Source organism: Tamandua tetradactyla, chromosome 20 (genome assembly GCF_023851605.1).
Source record: "Tamandua tetradactyla isolate mTamTet1 chromosome 20, mTamTet1.pri, whole genome shotgun sequence".
NCBI classification, from domain to species: Eukaryota; Metazoa; Chordata; class Mammalia; order Pilosa; family Myrmecophagidae; genus Tamandua; species Tamandua tetradactyla.
Genome location: NC_135346.1, coordinates 31,265,033 through 31,287,708, shown reverse-complemented (window position 1 = coordinate 31,287,708; position 22,676 = coordinate 31,265,033). Strand labels below are relative to the sequence as shown.

General features: G+C 51.3%; 1 protein-coding gene across 3 annotated transcripts in view; it reads right to left on the bottom strand.

The window, feature by feature from the left end:
* NDST1 (N-deacetylase and N-sulfotransferase 1) overlaps nucleotides 1–18,683 on the bottom strand; it is an 86,425-nt gene extending 67,742 nt beyond the window's left edge. For 2 of the 3 annotated variants that reach the window (XM_077137410.1, XM_077137411.1), the window contains exon 1: nucleotides 18,497–18,683. The gene's annotated coding sequence lies outside the window, so the exon portion shown is untranslated. The remainder of the gene's footprint in view (nucleotides 1–18,496) is intronic. The other variant, XM_077137413.1, reaches the window with a different exon arrangement.
* Nucleotides 18,684–22,676: the final 3,993 nt, after the last annotated feature.

Below are 22,676 nucleotides of genomic sequence, written 5' to 3'. Positions count from 1 at the left end.
CCCTCTGCAGTCCCTCAGATGCTGCCGGATCTTTTCACCTCCCACACTGTTGAGTGTGTAATGCTGAGGCAAATGTTAAAGACAGGCCCCTAGATGGCAAAGACTAGACAGACAGGGACGAGGTGGCCTGCAGGGACATCGAAGCATTCTGCAGGTGAACCAGTCTCCAGCCAAGACAGTTGTCCATGGCTGTAGTTACAATATCCACACTGCCATCAGCATACCTGGTCACTTACCACTTTTAAATCATTGCACAGATGCAAAGCTTTTTCACAGATATTTCTATTTCTTGATGTCGCATGACAACTTCATGAAAGCAGAGCAGGAATTTCTTCCCCCTTTCTCAAATGAGCAAATTGGGGTTCTAGAAGAATGAGTGACTTCCCAGAAAAACCTAGAACGAATTGGTGTTTACAAGGGAATCTGAAGGCCAAATCATCTGCTGCTGGGGCCAGGGACCTTTCCATGCCCTGGGCTTTTCAGTTCCACCAGCATGGACGGGCCTTTATGGTAACAGTGTCCACACTTTGCATATCATCTCATTTAGTCATCGTGACCTTCCCTTAAATTACCTATTGTGGTTCTCATTTCGTAGACTGAGACACTAAGGTTCAGAAATGCTGAGATCTTGCCCAAGGTCACCAGGCTAGGAAGGGGCAGAGGGAATTCAAACCAAGGTCAGTCTAGCTCCGGAGTCTCTGTGCCACACTGCATAGTCTGGAAGGGTCAGGAGGGGAGAGGAGACCAGACACACTTAAACAGTGGGTGTCCGTGGGAGGTTATGGTAAGATTAGGATAACAGGAGGACAAACAAAACTCCTGGGGACCCCACAAGAGGGAGGCTGTTGCGAGTATCTGGCAAGAGGACAGGAGTCTGAGCAAGGAGCAAGGGAAGAAAGGGAGATAACAGATGAGGGAGCCTCGTGAGACCTCAGCCAAGTGCCTTGCTCTCTCTGGACCTTAGTTCTCCCTTCTGTTAAAAAAACATCCCCAGAAGATCTCCAGAGTCCCCTCCATTCCCAAAGACCCTTGGACCATGGAAAAGCAGGCAATGCCTGGTGTGGGCCTGGTGACTGCCTGCCTGCAGACCCTGGAGGACTCTGAAATGTCCTTGGCCACCTTGGCACAGCTCACCTACTGGGAAGCAGGACTGCAGAAACACAAGGCTCGGCCAGCATGCCGGGGCGCTAGTGAAGTGTGGACCCTGAGGGGCCGCATTCCGCTCATTGTTAATCTCCCCACAGCTCCACTTGAGCAGGCACCACCCAACCTGGACCCAGATCAGGAACTGAGGTCACATCCAAGAGGGCAGTGGAATGCCACCCAGGGCCTGCCATGCCCCCACCAGCCCAGCCTGGAGCCCTACATGCAACTTAAGTCCCCTCAATGCCACATTTCCCTAAAAGTCCCTCACCCACATTTCCCTAAGGTCGGCCAATGGGATGTAAAGATAAGGGCTCTCTGCAGGAGACCTCAGGGAAAATGACCACCTGAGCAACCTGTGCAAGACAGAGGTGGCCCTATTCCAAGTCAGTGAGGACCCTCAGCTAGGGAAGAGAGACTCCATCAGGGCCCATGCTGGCAGACTGGAAGGAGCTCAAGGACTTGCCAAGAGGGTTCAGCCCAAGTCCCCACACTCACAGCTACCCCCAGACCACATGTATAACATTCCCCGGCTGTATAACCTCCCATGGCTCCTACCACAAACTGGGCAAAATCCAAACCTCCTAACCTGCTACACAGGTCACTGTGATCACCAATCTCTACCAACTGGGCGGGGTACGGGCCAGGGGCTCGCTAAGTGCTTTTCACACATTATCTCATTTAATCCTCACAGAAACACTATGACGAACGTTCTGTGAATGACCCGTTTCACAGATGGGAAAACTGAGGCTCAGAAAGGTCCAGCCAAGTGGCAGAGCAAGGATTCATATCCACACCTGCCTGGGTTCTTAACCACCACACTATGTGGCCTCCTCAAGCACTCTCTGCCTTCCTCGCGACACTTTGGCTTTCAGGAGGGGAAACCGAGGAGCAAAGAGAAAGGCTCTCTCTGCTGGTAGCTCAGTCAGAACAAGGCCTGAGGCCTCCAGTCTCCCCTTCTAGGGCTCCACTGCACCCATCCCCGAGGCACTGCCACAAAGTGACAACGTGCCTTTTCCCTCTGCCCAGAAAGAAGAGGAAAGTGGGAAAAGAGAAAAGAACACAAAGGGACCAGGAAACATTTCTTCTTACAGAAGAGACCCTCAGAGTCAAAAAGCCCTACAGGGCACCCGCTGCCCCCGGCAGGAGTTACCCCCACAGCAACGGTGCATGCAGGCTAAGGGCCTCCCACCTCCTCCAGCCACAGCCCCCATGTACCCACCCCACTCCCCAGAGCATATGCCTCAAACCGACATCTGACCCAAAATGTCCACTTCTCTCCCCAAATCTGCTTATATTCGGGCCTTCTCCATGTCAGTAAAATGGCAACACTGCACTAATCTCTCAGGTCAGAAACCTTCCAGTCAACCCCAGAAAGGCTCAGATCCTTTCACAGCGCACAGCTATAATGTAACAACAGGTTCTGGTAGCTCATTCTGCAAAATAAACCCAGAATCTGCCCTGACTGCCACGCCTACCACCGCCACCACTAACCCGTGCTCTCATCTGCGGGACTGCGGCAGCCCCCTCACCTGCTTCCACCCTTGCCACCCTCCAGTTCCTTCTCCACGTGGCAGCCCAAGTGATCCTTCTAAAATGTACGTCAGAACAAGTCACTCCTCAGCTCAAAACCTTCCAGCAGGTTCCCCTTCACTCAGACTTAAACAACAAAGTCCTCTCAACGGCCTGGGAGACCCAATGTGATGTGCTCCCCCCCACCATGCTTCCTCTTACTCTCTCTGCTCTTACTCTTTCCTGTTTCTCAAACACACTTCCTCCAGCCTCCAAGCCATAGCACTGCTGTTCCCCCTGCCTGGAATGCTTTTCCGTCAGATATCCCCTGGTTTCCTCCCTTCCCTTTACCAACAAGACTGTCCACAGCCACCCAATACAGAAAAGTAACTGGTTCAAGACACACTCTCCACCACTGACCCAGCTTTATGTTTCCTCCTGGGCCTTCTCGCCGCCTGTTGGGTTGCTGATTATATCCTCCCACTAGAATGTCAGCCCCAGGTCCGAAGCAGGGACTCAGTCTGTTTTGTTCAGTGCTGTGTCTCAGTGTCTAGAAAACAGGCTGAGACAAAGTAGATGTTTAATAAAAATGTGTTGAATGATACTGTATGTTTGAAACTGTAATCAGATCATCTCCCTGGAGGTGTGATTTAATCGAGAGCGGTTGTTAACCATGTGGGTGGGTCTTGAGAAGTTTCTGGAGTCCTATAAAAGAGGAAACATTTTGGAGAATAAAGGAGATTCAGAGAGAGCAGAACGACACAGCCACGAGAAGCAGAGTCCACAAGCCAGTGACCTTTGGAGATGAAGAAGGAAAATGCCTCCCGGGGAGCTTCATGAAACAGGAAGCCAGAAGAAGCTAGCAGATGATGCCACGTCTGCCATGTGCCCTTCCAGATGAGAGAGGAACCCTGACTGTGTTCACCATGTGCCTTTCCAGATGAGAGAGAAACTGTGACTGTTTGCCAAGTGCCTTCTCACTTGAGAGAGAAACCCTGAACTTTATCGGCCTTCTTGAACCAAGGTATCTTTCCCTGGATGCCTTTGATTGGACATTTCTATAGACTTGTTGTAATTGGGACATTTTTTCAGCCTTAGAACTGTAAACTAGTAACTTATTAAATTCCCCTTTTTAAAAGACACACAAAAAATGTGTTGAATGATCTGAACATGTTTTGATTATGTCTGTAGTCCCTAAGACAGGTTGATACCACACTTGTGCCAGCTGAAACCCCTGAGGATTTTCAGATGAACAGCCTTCCAGCCAAATTCCCCATCCAGTCCTGGGAAACCAAATGCTTGGACCAATGGTCAGGATTTTACAGTGCAATGCCTTTATCATCCTTTTTACCACTGAAGAACATCTGCAGAGCTTGGACCTCTCCAGGGTGGCTCCATCCGCCAAAAGGAACATGGGTTGGCGCTCCCTACCAGCCCACCAGTGCTGCCAGGGTCAGGCATCGGACAAAGGCTGCCCCACACCCCCAGCAAGAAGAGGGGAAAGAGGGAGGCCTGGTGCCACGCCTGTCCTTTTTCTGTTGTCAGCAGGAAGACTGTCAGAAGAAGCTTTGTTCTCAGAATAAAGAACATGAAGCCCAGTTTTGGCCTTCCCCATCTCAGTAAATGGCAACAGGAGGAAACAGGCACAGAGGCAACTGGCCCATCAGAGACAATTTAAGGAAAAACAAGAAAGCAGGATAGATGTTTGAGGGGGTAATTTGCACACCTAACCGGTTTCGTGCCTCCAGGACAGCTGTGATGGTAGTGGCTTCACTCTACCAGGCCCTAGCTGCAAGGTCATTCCAGACAATAGGACAATTGTCCCAGCTGAGTGATCTGGCATTGGCCCTTCAGATAAAGGTCAGGACAAGGGAGCATGGCCTTGCCTGGGAGTCAGAATACTGGGTCTGAGCCTGCCTTTCCACTCATTCACCTTGACGCTGAGCAACTTCCTCTCCTCATCCCCAAGACAGCAGGGCTCCTCAAGGTGTGCCCTACCTCCATCTCCCCATCGCAGGGCCTGCTTGGGTCTGCACGTGGAGCCTCAGCCTGCCTGCCACAAGACCATGCAGCAGGGAGCTCCGAATTCATGGGCAGGTCCCTGGATCATTCAGGCCAGTTGCCCAATCTCTTCAGGTACAGGCCCTCCTGTGGGAACCAACATCAGGGATACAGCAGCTGCCTCCTTCCCAGGTATAAGGCACTCCTCTACAGAGCTGTTACCTAAAGCATGCAAAATCCCTCTATCCAGCCAGGGTGGGGCCTGGACTGGAAGCCCCCTCATCATTCAGAGATCTGTACCTGGCCCTGAAACCCTCTTTGCCATCTTCTCCAAGGACAATTTACAAGGTCCCAATAGCCACATCAACCCAGAGGAGCCCAGTATGTTAGTGTACAGAGAATGAAAGAAGCCCAGAGAAGGAAATGGACATGTTGATGCCACACAGCACAGTGGCCACCCAGGGGTCCTCTCTACCAGCCCTGAGCTCCATGCATTTAGACCAGGTTGCTCTACAGGCCCTGCAAACCTGAACCTTGTAGGAAGGGGTCGGCTGTACTCTAAACTGAACAAATGAAGAGACAATGGGGAGATCCAAAAATCTGCATTTTTCTAATTGTTCCAGGTGATTCATGTGCCCAGAAGGAGACATCTTAGCTGGCGCTGAGGGATGGGGATCTCAATTAAAAGAGTAGAATAAACCTTGAGTGATCAGACAGCTGGACAAATGAGCTGACAGATAAAGCAACACCCTCGAGGATAAAGCAGTGAAAATCCCAAAGGAGGAAGGCCCAGTCCAGTAAACACTGAACTGATTCACCCCACCCTCTGCCCTCGCCCCTCTCCCTGTGTCCCTCCCCCTGACACAGAGGTCTGGACCTGCTGCCCTCTGAAAGCCACTCATCCCAGCCTTCCATCTCCCCCATGTAGTTCCTCCAAGCCCCCTGCAAGAGCGAAACCTGGGACAGCTGCAGGTGAAGTGCTCCTCCTCTTGGTTGTATCACAGTGTGGGGGTAGTACCCACAGCAAACATTCATTTGCAGCTTAAGAAGTTGCCTGGGTCAGTGGCTAAGCAGCTACAGCTTATCTGGGAGGAGGATTCGAGGGCCACAGGGCAGGCTGATCCAGAAGCTGCTATTAAATTGAAACTTCACAGCTGGAAGGGGTGCACCACCCCACTGCCATGTCTTCACTCAACAGACAGCATTTATGATGCTCCTGCTGTGTACAAGGCCCTGAGCCTGAGCATGGTGCTGTTAAGTGTGTAGATGAGTCACACACACACACACAGAACCCCTCCACTCCCACCCTCACCCTTGCATTCAAAGAGACCATGAAGGAGAGAGTTAACTGCTTATGCTGCACCACACCATGAAGTAGGAGAGAAGTATTCTCTGCCTTAAGGGCAGGGTCGCAAACCCAGATGCCTATAAGGGCCAGAAAGATCCTGTAAGTGTGCTGAAGTGGCTGGGGTGGGGATGGGGCAAAGTGGAGCATACATACCCCATCCAAAGTGGCCACTGGAGAACATAGTCTTAGGGTTTTCTCATCTTCCAATTTTTTAGCGATGCCAGAAATCCTGATTTTTATGTGAAATCTGTAGACAACTAGCTCAGTATCTGGAAAAGGCCAAGCAAAATCTGCCTGTGGACAGGATGTGGCCTGCCAGCTTGTGACCTCTGTTCTCTTAAAAGGGACAGAGAACATACTGGGGAGTTCAGCAGAAGCCAACTTCCCTGCAGCAGAGCCTTCCTGGGAGAGGTGGCATTAGCATGGGCTACAAGGATGGGTTGCACACTCCTGGAGTCATAGGTAGGGCTGACCCACTGGCACCACAAGGGTTATGGGTCAGGAGCCCCCCAGGCTTAGGGCCTGGTTGGAAGGACGAAGGGCTCAGACCATCTAAAAGGCCAACCTTTCCCCACAAAAGGAGTCCTTATCTCTGTCCGCAAAGCAGGCACAGAGATGGCAGCAGCTCTGTTCTGTCCCCAGACAGCAGGAGGAGGGGCTGCCCACCCAGCAAACCTCCAGACTAAATCAATCAGGTGGCAGGAGAGCCTGGGTCCAATTTCACCCCTGCAGCTAGGGGAATGGGTCAGCTAATGCGGCAGCTCCATGGGGGAAGGGGGAAGAAGAGACAATAGATGGAGAAAACAAGGTTGAGAATCAAGTTCTGCCTGGCCAGGCCTGGTTGGTTACATAACCCTGCCTCGGGACAAAGCCACTCAGGGCCTTACCAGGAAGGCAAAGTAGGGGAGTGCCGGGATGCAGAGGGTTCTCCTCTCCCTGCCCTGTCCACCTCTGCTCTCCAACCTTCTCTGCAGCATCTGGAAAGCCCAGGCCAGATTACAGAGCTGGAGGTGGAGATTAAGATCCCAGGATAAGTCACTCACCAGGATCACACAGTGAACTGGCAGCAGACGTGTAACTAATAAAAATAGCAAACTTTTACCAAATGATTACTTTGTACCAGGCAGGACAAATCCTTTATACAAAGTACCTCTTTTAAAAGGTTAACTAGAGATAAATAAACTTCTTAGTTGAGATGAGGAAACTGAAGCGCAGAGAGGCAGAGTTCTTTAACCAAGGTCACACAGCTTATAAGTAGAACTGCCTCAGAACCCAGCAACAGGCCTCCGGAGGCCACGCTGAACCATGATGCCACACCTTGCCAGGTTTCCTTCTACTCGACCCACACAGTCTCTTTGACAACATTCTCTCAAGCCTGCAATGCATGTATATGGCCTCTGCCTTCCTGTTGGGCTAGTGGTTAACATCTTGGGAGAACACCAAGCCCTTTAACAACCTGATGAAACCTACAAAATGTCACACATGATTTCGGGGCCCACAGACCCCTGGGCTGGTGAGACTGGGCTAGGTCAAAATCATGGAATACTTAAGAGACAAGAGGTGGCAGATAGACAGGACTCCCCCAGGTCCCTCATATCTGCAAACTCGGTGCCCAAACCCCCAATGCTTCCTTAGTTCACAGGCGTGGGCACAAATCAGAGCTCAGGGCCTAGTCATCCACCGGGGCTGGGAGAACAGACTGAATCATGACACACGGCGGCCCGCGCCCCTGCACCCACTGGCTGTGACTCAGAGCTGGCTCCCAGCTGCCAGGCAGACGGTGCACAGCTGGTCCCCGGCAACTAGACGGGGGTGGCACTGCCGACCACACCGTCCCAGCCTTCTCCCACCACACGAGGTGCCATCCTGTGGGCCCATCTTGCTGCGACCAGACCTGGCCTTGCCCCAGCCCTAGTGTTTCCAAGGGACCACCTCTGCCCAGCCACCATGCCAGCTGAGACCCTGTGGTGGTGAGTCAGGAAGGCCTAGCCCCTGACAAGGCACCAAAAGACCCAGGTTTTGATCCCAAGTGCTCTGCTGCCTCACTTGCAACTCAAGCTGGCCCCTTTCCACCTCTCAGCCTCAAGTTTCCGCAACTATAAAATGGGGAGATTTGACCCACCCCAGTTCTTCCCAGCTCCAAAGCGCTGAGTCTATAAACAAAAGCACCTGACTGTCCTCAAGGAGATCTGGGATCCTGTTTTCAGGAAGTTACAGAAATATCCTTCTGGAAAACAAAAGTCAAACTGAAAGATTTTTTTTAAGGATATCAAGAAGTCCTTTTTATAGTTCAACTTCCCCTATCCCACCTCCATTGTTCCAAATATCCTCTCAGGACCTAGAAAATTCATTTGGTTTCCGTTGGGGATCTGGGCTTCTTGGTATTCTTCCTCTAGGAAGATGCCCCACCCTCTTCGGCACTCTATGCCATGGGCACACCCATCTCTGCCCCCAGCATTGCTCTGGGCCACCCCGGAGTCACAGCTACCCAGCCTGCCAAAAATGACTGAGAAGGTAAGAGTTTAGGTTGGGGTGGCTACTGGAGGAACAAATCCTTCCCTACAGAACAGAGGAAGCTCTGGGTTCTGGTCCTGGCCATGACACTGACATCCTGTGTCCCCAGAGGCAAGTTCCTATCCCTCTCTTGGCCTCAGTTTCCCATCTGTGAAATGAAAGGGCTCCTACCCTGTGTCAGGGAATCTGTTGAGCTCCTGGGCAGTTAGTGAGGCAGGAACCAACAGGCAGCATGGACAGTGGGCTCTGATCTTAGGCACCCACCACTCATACCTGTTAGCACCAGATAAGACCAACCTTTATCTCTAATTTTATCTCTCGTTCTAGCTGTGTGTCCTTGAGCTTATCACTGAGTCTCTTTGAGCCTCAGATGGCCCATCCATGAAAACAGGGAGAATAACAATATCTGCAGTGGTAGCCCCAACTTAGAGGCTTAAACCTTAACCATCTCAGTACAATTTCTATTGGCCCTACCCTAAAGCCTGATTCACTCATTTGACAGAATACATACTTTTGCATCTTTACAAACACTCTAAGAGAATCCCGTACTGCCCTTCTTCCAATGAGATCATGCTCCTTAGCACCTTCTCTAGAATTCCTATATCTACTATCTTATAGCTAGATGACCTCAATATTCCCATCTATAAAATGGGAACCATAATAGTATCTACCTTACAAGATTGTTGTGTGGGTGCTCCAGATGAGATTACATGGAAAGTGCTTAGCAATCATTTATGAGTTATCAATAAATGTTAGCAGGAATTGGGATCATCATCATGATTAAACTTATTGTGAAGCTTAAAACCACTGGACTGATGACTTCTAAGGCTGCTCGGCCCTCTCAGACCACGTGTGGCCACTGTAACTGCCCTGCACAGACACCGGCAGTGCATTCCTTTCTCTGAAGGAGGATCCACTCTCTCTAACCAGCCCCAGCCCCAGCCCCAGCCACAGCCCAAGCACACAACCGGGTCAGTCCTGCCACCAGAGGTGCTCAGAGATCTCCCATCCTTGCCACCCTCAAACCTTCTAGCTTCCCAACCTTCTAGCACCTACCCCCTATTCTGTCTTCCTAAACTGCCACAGCATTGTCTCTTATAATTATGTTGGGGTTTTGCTGTGCCCTGTCACCATGTCACAGACTGCTTCCTAGAAATGGAGTTGCGACAAGATGGTGAACTTTTAGAGAAAGGTAGAGAGAGCCTGGGCTTTACTCTCGGCCCCCCCATATTAACTGGTAACTGAATATGCTGAAAACAGGAGAGCCCAAGGAGAGAGGCACCCATAGTTTTTTTTAATTATTATTGTTGTTGTTGTTATTTTTTAATGATCTAACCCTATGGTTCCCAACTTGAGGTAGTATCAGAATCACCCAGAAGGCTTCTGAAAACACAGGACCCCACCCCCACTGTTTCTGATTCAGTAGGTTGGGCATGGGGCTAGATGATTTGCATTTCTAGCAAGTTCCTAGGTCAAGTGGATGCTCCTGGTCCAGAGACCAAATTTCAGAACCACTGACTTAACCTTGGAGTGATTCAGGGAGAGCTTTCATGAAGAGGTGATGCTTACACTCCTGAAGAAAACACGAGCAGAAGTTACCCAGGTGTAAGGAGAGGAGGACAGAATCCAAACAGCATGCATAAAAGCCCTGAGCTGATGTGCACTTCTCACCTCGCCTCTGCCCGGGCAGGTACCTATTTGCAAGGCTGGTGGTGTCATAGGCCAGGTTGTGGCTGCGCAATGACTACAGCAAACTTCCCCCTACCGCCACCCTAGGACCTGCCCAGACAGGCCAATCCTCGGCCAGCCCAGGGATGACGGGAATCCAAGCCCCTCCCTCCTGGAGCCAAAGACCTCAGGTCGGAACAAGGCCAGGATCCTCACCATGACTTCTCAGCCACGTGAGCTCCAGGATTCTGCTCCACACCTCCAGAAATGGGGCGCTCACACCCTCCGGACACAACCTCTTCCATCCTGGCCGGCTGTTTTTTATGTTTCCTCGTTACACTGGAACGTGTATATTCCCGATATATCCACCCGCTGGCTGGCTTGCCTTCGGGTATCTCGCAAAACAAGTCAGTTTCCTCTGGTCAGAGCAGCCCCTCAAAGACCACAGACCCTGACCAAATTCCCCTGGGCCTGCACCCTCCTGGCAGAGCCACCTCCAAGCTTAGTGGCTCCATCTGTTAAAGGGGGATTAATTTAAACAGCATCCATCTCAGTGAATAAAAAGAGTATTTGCAAAGCTCCCTTGGGGGAATGGTGAGAAAGGGGGGAAATTCAACTTCCCCAAGTGGAGAATCCCTGATAGCCTCACAAGCAGTGGGGACAACCAAAGCAATACGCTGAGCTCTCAATCTTGAGGTTTGTTCACGTGAAACTTAACCCCACAAAGGATAGGCTAAGCCTACTTAAAATTAGGCCTAAGAGTCACCTCCAGAGAACTGCTTTTGTTGCTCAGATGTGGCCTCTCTCCCTCAGCTAACATGACAACCAAACTCACTGCCCTCCCCCTCTCTATGTGGGACATGACTCCCGGGGTGTGGACCTTTCTGGCAACATGGGACAGAAATCCTAGAATGAGCTGGGACTCACCATCAAGGGATTGAGAAAACCTTCTCAACCAAAAGGGGGAAGAACAAAATGAGAGAAAATAAAGTGTCAATGGCTAAGAGATTCCAGGTAGAGTCGAGAGGTTATCCTGGAAGTTATCCTTATGCATTGTATGGATATCACCTTCCTAGTTAAGGTGTAATGGAGAGGCTGGAGGGAACTGCCTGAAACTGTAGAGTTGTGTTCCAGTAGCCATGTTTCTTGAAGATGATTGCATAATGATATAGCTTTCACAATGTGACTATGTGATTGTGAAAACCTTGTGTCTGATGCTCCTTTTATCTACCTTATGGACAGACAAGTAAAACATATGGATTAAAAATAAATAAATACTAGGGAAACAAACGTTAAAATAAATTTAGTAGATTGAAATGCTAGTGATCAAAGAAAGGGAGGGGTAAGGAGTATGGTATGTATGAATTTTTTTCTGTTTTCTTTTTATTTCTTTTTCTGAATTGATACAAATGTTCTAAGGAATGACCATGATGATGAGTATACAACTATGTGAAAATATTGTGAGTTATTGATTATATAACAAGAATGGAATGATCATATGGTAAGAATGTTTGTGTTTGTATGTGGATATGTTTCATAAATAAAAGATATTAACTTGCATAAAACATAAAAATAAATAAATAATAGGGGGAGCAAATGTTAAAAAAAAAAAACAGTGTTCATTTCCTACTGCTATTGGGAGGACCAAATCAGCTACTTAGTTAGTAATAATATCAACCATAGCCATAATCATAACTAGCCTGGATTGCGCTCTTAGTTAAATGCTATCAATCAGGTACAATGATTACCTCCTTTGTACAGAGGAAGACACTAAACACCTCACCCACGGACACACAGATAGGACGCGGTCCAGCAGGGATCTGAACCCAGACCATTTGGCCTGAGCTCCCAACCTTTACTCTGTCTGGATCTCCTAGCACCTGATCTGGGCTGTCTATCTCCCTGCCGCCATCCTCTCGCCCTTCCCAGGCCTCACCCTAAGAGCATGCAGGTCAGGAGGGAACCCCCGGGGCCCTGCAGTCTAGCCGGGCCTTCCAGCCAAGCCAACATGTCTGCTATAAGCTTCAGACCCCACTCAGCATGGCCACCAGGGAGGAGGCTCACCTTATGGAACCTGAGCACCTTAACCTTGATCAGAGCAAAGAGGAGAAACAGAAGTGTAACGAAGGAGGGGAATCCCATCAGACCTCCTGGAGGAGATGGGTGGCTGCCCCACCCCATCTCTCTGGGCCTCAGATTACTCATCTGAACAAGTTTTCTCAAACCATTAGGCAGAAAGTTCGAAAACTCAAACTCCTATGATTCTTCTCTCCATCTCTGAAAGGGCAGATCCCCTCCTAGGTATAAACAATAATAAGCATTATTTATCACTGAACAGCTCAGACTTACCAGGTACTTACTGTGTATCAGGCACTGATCTGCTCAAGCTCCCTAGAAAAGCAGACTACTATTATTCCCATTTTACAGTTGAGGAATGGATGTCCACGGAGATTTAGGTAATTTGCCCTAGATTGGCAGAGCTGGGGTTTGAATCCAGAACTTTTGATTCTACTCTGCAATGCTGCCCAACAACATCAATGCAGAAATGAGCTGCCCAGAGCCCAGCCTCCAGAGCTTAGAGCCTAGAGCAGATGAGACATGTCCTTATGGAACCAGTATTCAAAGTCAGGTATGCAAAGCAGCCCCCACAAGAGGTCAGCTAATCACAAGAGGTCAGCTGACTTAGGTCAGCTAAGTTCGGTATGTGTAAAGGAGGGAGAGAGTAATGCCAGCTCTGGGGAATTAGGAATGCCTGCATGGAAGAGATGACACTGCAGCTGGGCTCTGGAGTGGGGAAGCTTTGGGGACAGGCAAGGGGAAGTGACTGGGGTTCAGTATATCATCATGAGCAGAGGTCTGGAGGCAGGAGAGAGCAAGGTACCTACCTCTCCTGCTTGAGAGGTGAAGGGGAAAAGGATCTGGGACACTCAGTCACATAAGGGACCACATCCAGTACCTTGCCTTCAAATACATAATAGATGTTCATTCACAATCCACATTTTAATCCTAACCTGTATTAGGAAAAAAGGCAGAAAGGAATCAAAGGGTCAGGAGGCATCCTTGCACAAACTCCCTTTTGGGTAAGAGCTTTCGTCCCCTGTGCGACTCCTTTGGTGACAGGCCAGCTCTAGCCATCCAAAATATCTGCCTCCAAAACATCTGCCCATTCCACCAAGCTCCAAACCTCCAAGACCAAAGCTAAATGACAGAGCATTGCAATAGTCCCATAGGCAGGAGAAAACACCTTTGCTGATAAAAACCAGAGACCAGGAGCTCTTACTTTAACCTCTACTGCAGAAAGGAGGAGGCAACCCTGTCCCTTTCCACTGAGGCTCCGAAAGTAAACCACTAGCCCTTCCGCCCAGTCCCTACTACTCAGCCTGCTTTAGCCTTATTTTCTCACACTTGATGAAAAGGAGACTTCATAGACAGGGAAATGGAAGCAGAATGTTTGACTTCTCTGCGAAACCACAATGCCCAGCAGCCCAGGGTCCAGCCACTGAGCTGGACATCCTCAAGGGGCCCTTCGAAGGTCAGCTGGGCTGACCGGATTCCAAAAGGCAAGGACTCTCCGAGGTGGAGCACTGCAGGCCAGGCATGTAAACAACTTCCCAAGAAATATAGGAAGGGGCAGCTCAGAAAAGCTGTAAGTAAAGCAGGATATGGAAGTGGGCCAAGCATTATCCCAAAGCTGAGATTCTCAGGTCAAAAGAGAATGGATAGGGTGGTGCAATGGTGCTTCAGTGGCAGAATTCTTGCCTGCCATGCCGGAGACCCAGGTTCGATGTCTGGTGCCTGCCCATGCCAAAAAAAAAAAAGAGAGAGAGAGAGACAGAGAGACAGAGAGAGAATGGATAACTATAATTGTACTGTTAACTTATAGCTAACAGTTCAAATATAAAATGTGCTTTTATCATTTGTAATAAATGTACCACACCAATGCAAGGAGTTAATAATGGGGTGGTATATAAGAATTCTGTATTTTATGCGTGATTGTTCTATAAACCCACAACTTCTCTAATGTAAAAATACATATATATATTTTAAGACAAACTACAAAGCATCTTAGTTAAAAGAATTCAAAACGGTGAAAAGGAAACTGACAACTAAAGCTCAAGTTAGAATGTTAAAACAGATTAAGAAAACAAAAAAAGGGGGGGGGGGGACTAAGAAAGGTCACACAGGCCTGACCCTACTTATACAAGGCTTCAGAGCCATCTCCAACTCTCTAGCCTCTCCGCATACCTTCAGCGACAGGGATCTCACCTCCTCTCCAGGCAGCTTCCCAGGAGCTACCACCCTTAGCGCTGTCTCTTCCCTCAGGAGACCTACAGGACAAGACTATGCCCTCTTAAGGCTCCTTCCCCAAACCTCTGAAGACCCCCAGCCCCCAAGGCAGCTGCAAAGTTCTGCAGCCTTCCCCTCCTTCCCTCTTGGTCCCACTGCCTGAGTACAACCTCAGTCAGCAATCTACTGTGCCCGATTAGCATCAACTCTGAGCGGGTCTCAACACAGCCAGTCTTGCCACCATCTTTGGCCAAATGGCCCCTGACAGAAGCAACACAAGGGGACAGAAACAGCTCTAGCCTGGGTTCAAATTCCAGCCTCCATTTCCCCATGCGAAAATGGGGCAGAGGTGGGGATTACCACCACCACCACTCACTACTTTGCAGGAGGGATGTGAGGGTCCAGTGGGGTGTATGCAAAGAGCCCGGCACAAGGTGCAGAAACAGACATCCACTCAACAAGCCACTTACCACCCTCCTCCTCTCTACCAACTACAAAATTAAATCCCAACGCCTGAGTGGGGTAGTGCAGCCTCCCCACAGCCCGTCTTGTCTCCCACTGCCCCCCTCCCATAGCCTGCATCCTTTCAAACACTTCCTCCGCCAGGAAGCCCTGCTGACATTCATAATCAGAAGTGGTTTTTCCCTCTACTGACCTTCCAAAGCCACCTCTCACCAATCGCCATCCTGCCTCAGAGCTATCTCTTGGATCCTTGCCTTCCCTTCCCCAACAGACCAGCAGCCTCTCTAGCACCTCACCCCACTTTGTCTCCTCTGTCACCCCATGGACACTGTCCATACATATTTAACAAATTATCCCAATGTTCCATTTCAAGTAAAGAACGTCCAACTTCTCTAAACAGTCCAGATATTTCAAGCCATACCCAAAACCAAATTCTGAGCCAGCACAAGTCTGCCCGGTCTCTAAGGACTTGCAGGCCTGGCTCTGATCCCAAAGTATGGATGAAGGGTCAAGCAGATCCAAAGCCCAGGGCAGAGAGCACTTTGGGCTGCTGAGGCCAGAGCCCGTATTCAAGTTTCTCAGATGCATTTTCTCTTCAGGCCCACCCCTGGCCCAAGCTTTAATATTCTTGACCATATCAACTTGTGATTATAAAACTGTTTGCTGCATAGCCCTTGTGACAGGAGGCTCACTAGTCATCATCTCTTGCCTGCTGGCTCCCTCCTTTCACCTATTGTTTCTCTCAGAGGCTTCTCTTGCTTTGATCAGGCTGCTGAGGTGAGTCTGGCTGCACACCAAAGGATGGCCCCATCCCTCAGGACCCCTTTTCAGCCTTCCAGCCCCCCTCCACTCAAAGTTTTCTGACTCCCCTCAAAGCCCTGCTAAGTGATGGAAATTTCACAAGCTGACAGTGAACTGTCAACCCAGGAGGACCCCCACGTCCCAGGGCGCAGGAAAAGCCCAGATACCCGGCTGATCAGAGGCAGGGCTGGAGCAGCCCTCAAGAGAAGTTAGGGAGTAATGCACTAACTACTTCCCAAGAACTGTTTTCCTTACCGACCCCACCCACTACCCCCTCCCCCACCCCCGATTTCAAAATGTAATTTATTAAACAGCAATTTGTTTTCCATTTTAAAGTAATTACTCAAGGTCCCCAAACAGAGTCTGACTGGTAGTCGAGTCTCGAGTCATTGCCCTGGCTCAATGACAGAGTTCTCTCCTGCCAACCCGGAGACCCAGGTTCGATTCCCAGTGCCTGCCCATGCAAATAAAAAAAGAGTCATTGCCCTTAGTGAGAGACTGGGCCAGCCCATGGACCAAAGGCCAGTGGAAGCCTGGACCACTTCATACATTCACTCATGGGGTATTTACTGAGGGCCTCCAGTGTGCCCAGCAATAGTAGGCTCAGGGACCCTGGCACTGCCCATTACTATTCTTCAATCCTGACATTGGCTTCAAGTCCATGCCCCTACTGTCCTTAAGGACCTCTGGGGCACCCAGGGCTGAGACCATTGACCAAAACCAGCTCCTTAGTTTAACAGTGAGGACCTGCTGATGGCCCAGTCAGATAGGAGCACATTTGGGGGTAAACTGCCTGGCCTTGGGTGTCTCATCTGCCCAAAGCCTGAAATTCTCAGCCCTACCTCAGTCCCCTGCTAATCTTAAAGCCACCTGGTCTGGATGGAAATGAAAGGCTTTGCCGTCCCCTGGGTGCTGGGGAGAGGCATGTTGACAAAGCCACCAGCTGTCCCCAGCTGGAGCCAAGGAGACAGGCTCCTCCCCATGTCACCTGCACTGGAAGGGCATTCCTGTCACAGACCAAGCCGACACTAGAACTTGGACCATCACAGGACTACAGGCCCAGGCTCCCACCTGCCCACCCCTCCTTCCCCAGCTGCCTACAGTGACTAGAACCAGGGAGCACAGAAAACCTCACCCGGAACCAGGACCAGGCAGAAGGAGCATCACCTGGGGGTAAGGGCAGTGGGGAAGAGGGAGGCAGGTATCCTCATAATTTCAACTAAAAATAAAACGGTGAGCTCCGTCACAGCTGGGCCTGGTATAACTCGGTGGTTGAGACACAGGCTGGGGAAAGGGGATCAAATTCAGCTCTACCACTTGCTACCTGTGTGCCCTGGGGCTTTGCCTTTCTGTGCCTCAGTTTCCCCCAATATAAATGTGGTTAATAATGATGCATTAAATGAAATAATGCAATTAATGAGATAAAGCAATTAGTCCAGTTACCTGGCACAGAGTAAATACGCAATGCATACTTGTTGAATATAAACATGCCATTTACTCAAGGACTGAAAGGCTCTCATCTCATCCTTAGATACTAGGTGTTCCCCACTATTACAGGTGTGGAAACCAAGGCTCAGAGAAGGTAAGAACCAGCCCAAGGTCACACAGCTGGGAATTGCAGACCCCCGTCTGTCTGAATCTCAGACCAGGGGGCAGTGCTCCCAGGACATGCTGGAGGCCCTTCTAGGGGATACTGGGGGACAGGGGTTTGGGAGGGGGAGCGCTGTATCCCAGGGCCCTGGCACAGCTACTGGTATGCCGGGTGCTAAGATCTGGGAATGAGCTGGGTGGCCAGTTCCCAGAATCCCGGAGCCCATGAGGTTCACGGGCACTCCCTCCTCGCCCACGTCCCAGGGCATTAAAGAGCAGCGTTCAAAAGGGAGACTCGCTGTTTGCGAGAACCCGGCGGAGAGGGGAGTTAGAGACCGGGCCTCTGAAGCGGGGAGAAAACCGGTCAGGCTGCCTTGCCCTTCCCGAAGCAGGACCCGGCCTCTAACCCCCTCCCTCGCCAGACAAAAGTTTGCCCTGTTCGGAAGCAGGGGCGGGGGAGGGGGCATTCCTCGTGAGTGACATTATCCGTGACCTACAGCTGCCGCGCTGCCCTCGCCGGCACCCCGGCCTGCCCCCGTCGCCGCGCGGGCGGCCCCCCACCCCTTTGTCCTCCCACCCCCGCGCGCGGGGCCCGGCAGACTCCCCCAGCCCGCCCGGCGCCCGCCCGCACCAAACTTGCGCCGGCAGCCGCCGGGGCGCCGCGCGGCCTGCAAACGCGGGTCGGGCCCCGCGGGCTGCGCTGCAGGGCACTGGCCGGCCCCGGCCCTCCCGGCCTCTTACCTGCCGCAGCTGGGGCGCATCCGGGGGAGGGGACGCTCCCAGCGAGCCGCCGGACGCCTGGGTCTCCCCGGCCAAGCGTGCGCCGCCAGCCTCCGGCCCCGGCCGAGATGAACCCCGTCCCGGCCGCCTCCCGCGGCTCCCACCCGCGCTCCACACCGCCGCCGCCGCCCGCTCCGCCTCCCGCCGCCTCTCCTCTCCCATCCCCCGCGCTCCCCGGGCCCAGCCCCCAGCCCCGGCCCCTGGCACCGCGCTCGGGCAGCGCGCAGCCTCCCGCCTCATCCCGCGCCGGGGGGCGGAGGGGCTCCCTGAAGACTGGAAGTTGCGGAGCGCTGCCTCGCCCCCCGCCGGCCCGCGGCACACAAAGGGGCGTACCCGCGCGCCGAGAGCCCCCAGCCCGGGTCCCCATGCCCCTCCGGCCCCGACGCCTACCTCCCCGAATCACGGCCGCTGGGACCTGGGTTCGAGCCCGTGATGGCGCGTGGGGGCCGGCGGAGATCGGTGCTGGAGGCCCGGGAGGCCGGAGGGCGTGCGGCGAGCGCCCCGAGGCGGGGGCCGGGGCGGGACCCGGCGCTGCTATCCGGGCTGGATTTCTCGGCTTCCACCCGGATTCTCCCTCGGCTCTCCCGGCCGATTCGGTGCGGCTCGGCGACCACGTGACGCGGGCTGCCTTTGACCCCAGTTTCGGAGCGGGTAGGGGGCGGGGGCCGGAGGGGGTGGCAGATGCGGGACCCACGAGGGCTCGCAGCCGGGCGTCCCGGAGGCGGTGACCCCCGGGAAACAAAGCCCGGGGGAAACCAACAAGTTATTCGGGGTCAGAGAGGGAGCAAGCGCTAGGGGTCAGGAGAGGCGGCAGACAGAACCAGGGAGACAAAGACCCGCGCCCGCCGCGCTCTCGAAGGGCCCTGCGAGCGCCCTGGCTGGGCCCGAGGGGGCCTCCTAGCTCTGTCGCCACCAGGCTTGTGACAGTCCCCCCGGGGCCTCCTCCGACGGCTCCCAGCCAACCTGCCAGAGTGACCCTTCCTGGGCAGGCCTTCCAGCCACCCCCCTACGCCCTCTCGCATCCCTCTTTATTTCCTTTATCGTGATTATCTGGTTAATTTACTGGTTTCATTGTTTACTAGAATGCCATCTCCCCTCAACAAGTTGTTCCCAGCAGAATCCCCCAGCGCTGGCACACAAAAGGCAGATGAAGAGGTGGATGACCTTGTGCAAATCTCTCCTCCCACTAAGCTTCCGTTTTCCACCTTCTCTATTATCTCAAACATCTCAAGGACCCTAGAAGTTAGGTGGGGTCACAGTGGTTGTCCCCATTAAATAGAAGGGGGCAAGGCAGTTTAGACAGATGAGGCAATTTCTGGGTGTCTCATACATAGCTTGGGAGCTGGCACTCCTCTGACTGCTCCAAGCAAGGGACTGTGCCATCTGTGGAACCCGCCTGTAAAATAGGACAAGGGTGCATTTGATCAGTGATAACCTTAAGGGCTTGTAGTGATGCAGATTACCAAGCCCCTCCCTTGTAGGCTTGAGAATTCTGCGGGTTTGGGACAAGGTCAGGGCAAATTTAGAAGAGTGCATTGGTGAATTCCTAAGGGCACTCAGAGGCTCAAGATTATCTAACTATAGGAGGAAAGCTCAAAAAATATATGAGCACTGCCATGCAAGAGACGCAGGTTCGAGTCTTGGTTCATGCACTTCCCAAGAAAACAAGCAAAAACAAACACACAAAAAACAAACAAGCAAACAGAAAAATCAACAAATAGTGCTGCAATAATGGGATACTCTCATGGAAAAATAATGAAATGTGACCCCTGCCATAGAACATACAAAAAAAAAAAAAATATATATATATATATATATATACACAACCAGAGTAGAGCTAAGGGAGGCAGTGAGGCGGAGCTTGACACACCAGGGTCTGGTGGATTCACTCGAGGGTAAACTCCTTATACTGGGAGAAGGGATATGTGGCTGTCCAGTCACATCTCAGAAGGAAAAAGATGCTGGGCCCTGCTCAGGGAGAGATGTTTAACAAGTTGGGAATAGAACCCAGGCTCCTGACTCCCAGACGTGCCATGTGACCACTCTGGATAGAGTGGACTCAGACAAGATGGAACCTAGTAGGGGTGGCCACAAGTCGAAACTACAGCCATTTTCAAAGACAGGTTTGTGGCTTCCTAGCCCATACATACTCCAGCTAGTTTGACCAGGGAAATCAGCATAAACCAGCAATTTCTCCTTGGAAATTTGTGTTCCTGTGGTCAATGGTCTAAAGCCCTTGAAGATAGTTTGGGTCTAGGACAGGTTAAACAAGCCCCTAGAATCTTATTCATGATGCTATCTGATTTAGAGGGTGGCTTCTATCCATATGAGGCCCTGGGAACACGTTCTCGGTGCCAGGCACCGTGCACCTGGTAAGGGGGGTGGTGGTGGTGCAGGGTTGAAAGAGACACAAGTCTGCACCCTTAAGAAGTCTCCAGGCTTGTCAGAAGGTGGCCTGCACGTCCCTCCCTGTGTCTGGAGGCTGGCTATGCTGAGGGTCTGCTGGTGAGGCACAGGCAAGTGCTAGAGCCTGAAGAAAGAGGGGAGAAGCCTAGGGAGCTTTGGGGGCAGACAGCTGCTGAGCAGGAGCAGAAAGAAGAGGTGGGATCAGGATGTAGAGATGGACATTCCTAGCCTAAGAAACAACCTGTTCTAAGGTCCTGTGGTAAAGGCTCAAGATTAGCTGCGTGTTGAAGCTGGGGGTTGGTGGGGGGAGGTAGGAAGGAAAAGAGTGGGCTAGAATACTGGGCAGGAGGGTTAGGAGTGCATTATGGATGACCACGTGTGAGTGGCTCTGTGGATCTATAATATCCTGAGGGCCCAGGACAGAGAGAAGGCTATAGGCAGGTGACAGAGGAGTCATGTGTGGGAGGCTGGAGGGGAATGGGGGGGTTGAGGTGAAGGGGTTAGTCAGATCGAGAAACCATCCTCCCACCAGAGCCAAAGCAGACTCACCCTCAGCATTTCACCGGCAGCCCATGAACTGCAATAACTCCCCATCTCCGTGGCTTGCCCAATCTTCCTTAGTTTTTAAAGCTGCTATTCACTGAGGTGGGCCCAAAGCCTTCTGGCTGGCTGTTCCCTGGAGAGCCTGTAGTTGGCCCCGGTGGCTCTGGGTGAGGCTGAACTCTCACCATGCCTGGGAAGGTTCTCAGGAAGACTGCCCCTGAGATACCCTGCTCCCCACCCCCAGCACCCACCCACTTCTCCCAGACCCTTGGGGCCTTCTTTGTTCTAAGCACTCTGCACAAACCCCCTCCTCAGCCCCAGGTGGCTTCCCCAATTGCCAAAACAAGGTCACCTTCAACTCAGTAAGTCAAATGTTGAGCTCACCTTCTTTCCCCAAAATTGCTTGTCCACCTCCTCCTGTGAGCTCAGACACCTGACACTACCCCTTCATCCCCACTTACCATCCACAAGTGAGTCCCCTACCAGCGTAATGTCAAAGGTACTTCATTCATTCATTCATTTCTCACACCTCTATATTCTTCCTTACACTATTCGGGTGGAGGAGAGGACATGGGGGAATACAGAAATGAACAGACAGATGTGGCCCCTATCCCCAAGAAACATGTAGGTCAATGGGGGAAAATAGACATGTAAATTCAAAGGAAGATACAATGTAACAAAACCATGTTGTTATAGAGGTCTGTAAAACTTTTGCTTCCCAGGAGGCTAGGAGTCAATCTTTGGAACAATGAAAATGAAAAGTATCTAAAAACAAACACTGTTTACTCTATTAGACAGCATCACCAGTTCCTAGCAGTTTTGCCTTTAGAGCAGGAAGAGTAGGTGGGCTCTACTAAAGCACAAAGCAATCGCTCCTAAGGGCATTCAGGCCACCCCCTGTTTCTCTGCCCGGTGGCCTCCTATTCAGGCTTCAAGGCCCCAGTTAGGCAGCACCACCTCCATGAAGATTTCTTGATCCTGCCAGGGCTCTGTATGGGCCCTAGTCACAGCTCTAGTGATTTTCTTGTAATAGGATTTGTCAGGAACAAGCCAAATTTTATGTCATTCATGTCTCTACAAAAATAAAAGGTGATTCAATGAATGTGTAACTATACTTGATTTCACATTTGGACCTTAGTGAAGACAGAAAATAACCCCTGTCAAACCATGTGACCTGGTTTGTGGTTTCGAGAACATGGTCACCATAATTACTGCGCTGACTGCACGGCTGGTATAACAGTTTCCTCTCTCTCACTCACACACACACACACACACAACTGAGTTCTCCAAGGGCAAGGACTGTGCTTTGTGGAGGCACATTCTGGTATTTGTTAGACAAATGAGGAAGGGAGTCTGTAAAATGGGCATGTTATCCATGCTTCAGATGAACAATGGGCAGGAAAGGTTTTGGAAACCAAAGACTGTCTGAGATGGGAGATGGAGGCATTTAACAGTATTTAATTATTTACTCTGGAGCTCATTACCTGCTTTGTTCATTACCACAGCAACCCAAAGAGCATAAAGCTCAGAGAGGTGAAGCAACTCTCCCAAGGTCACACAGGCAGGAGTGGCAGAGTGGTTTCAAATCCAGGTCTATCCAACTACAAGCCTGAGATCTGGT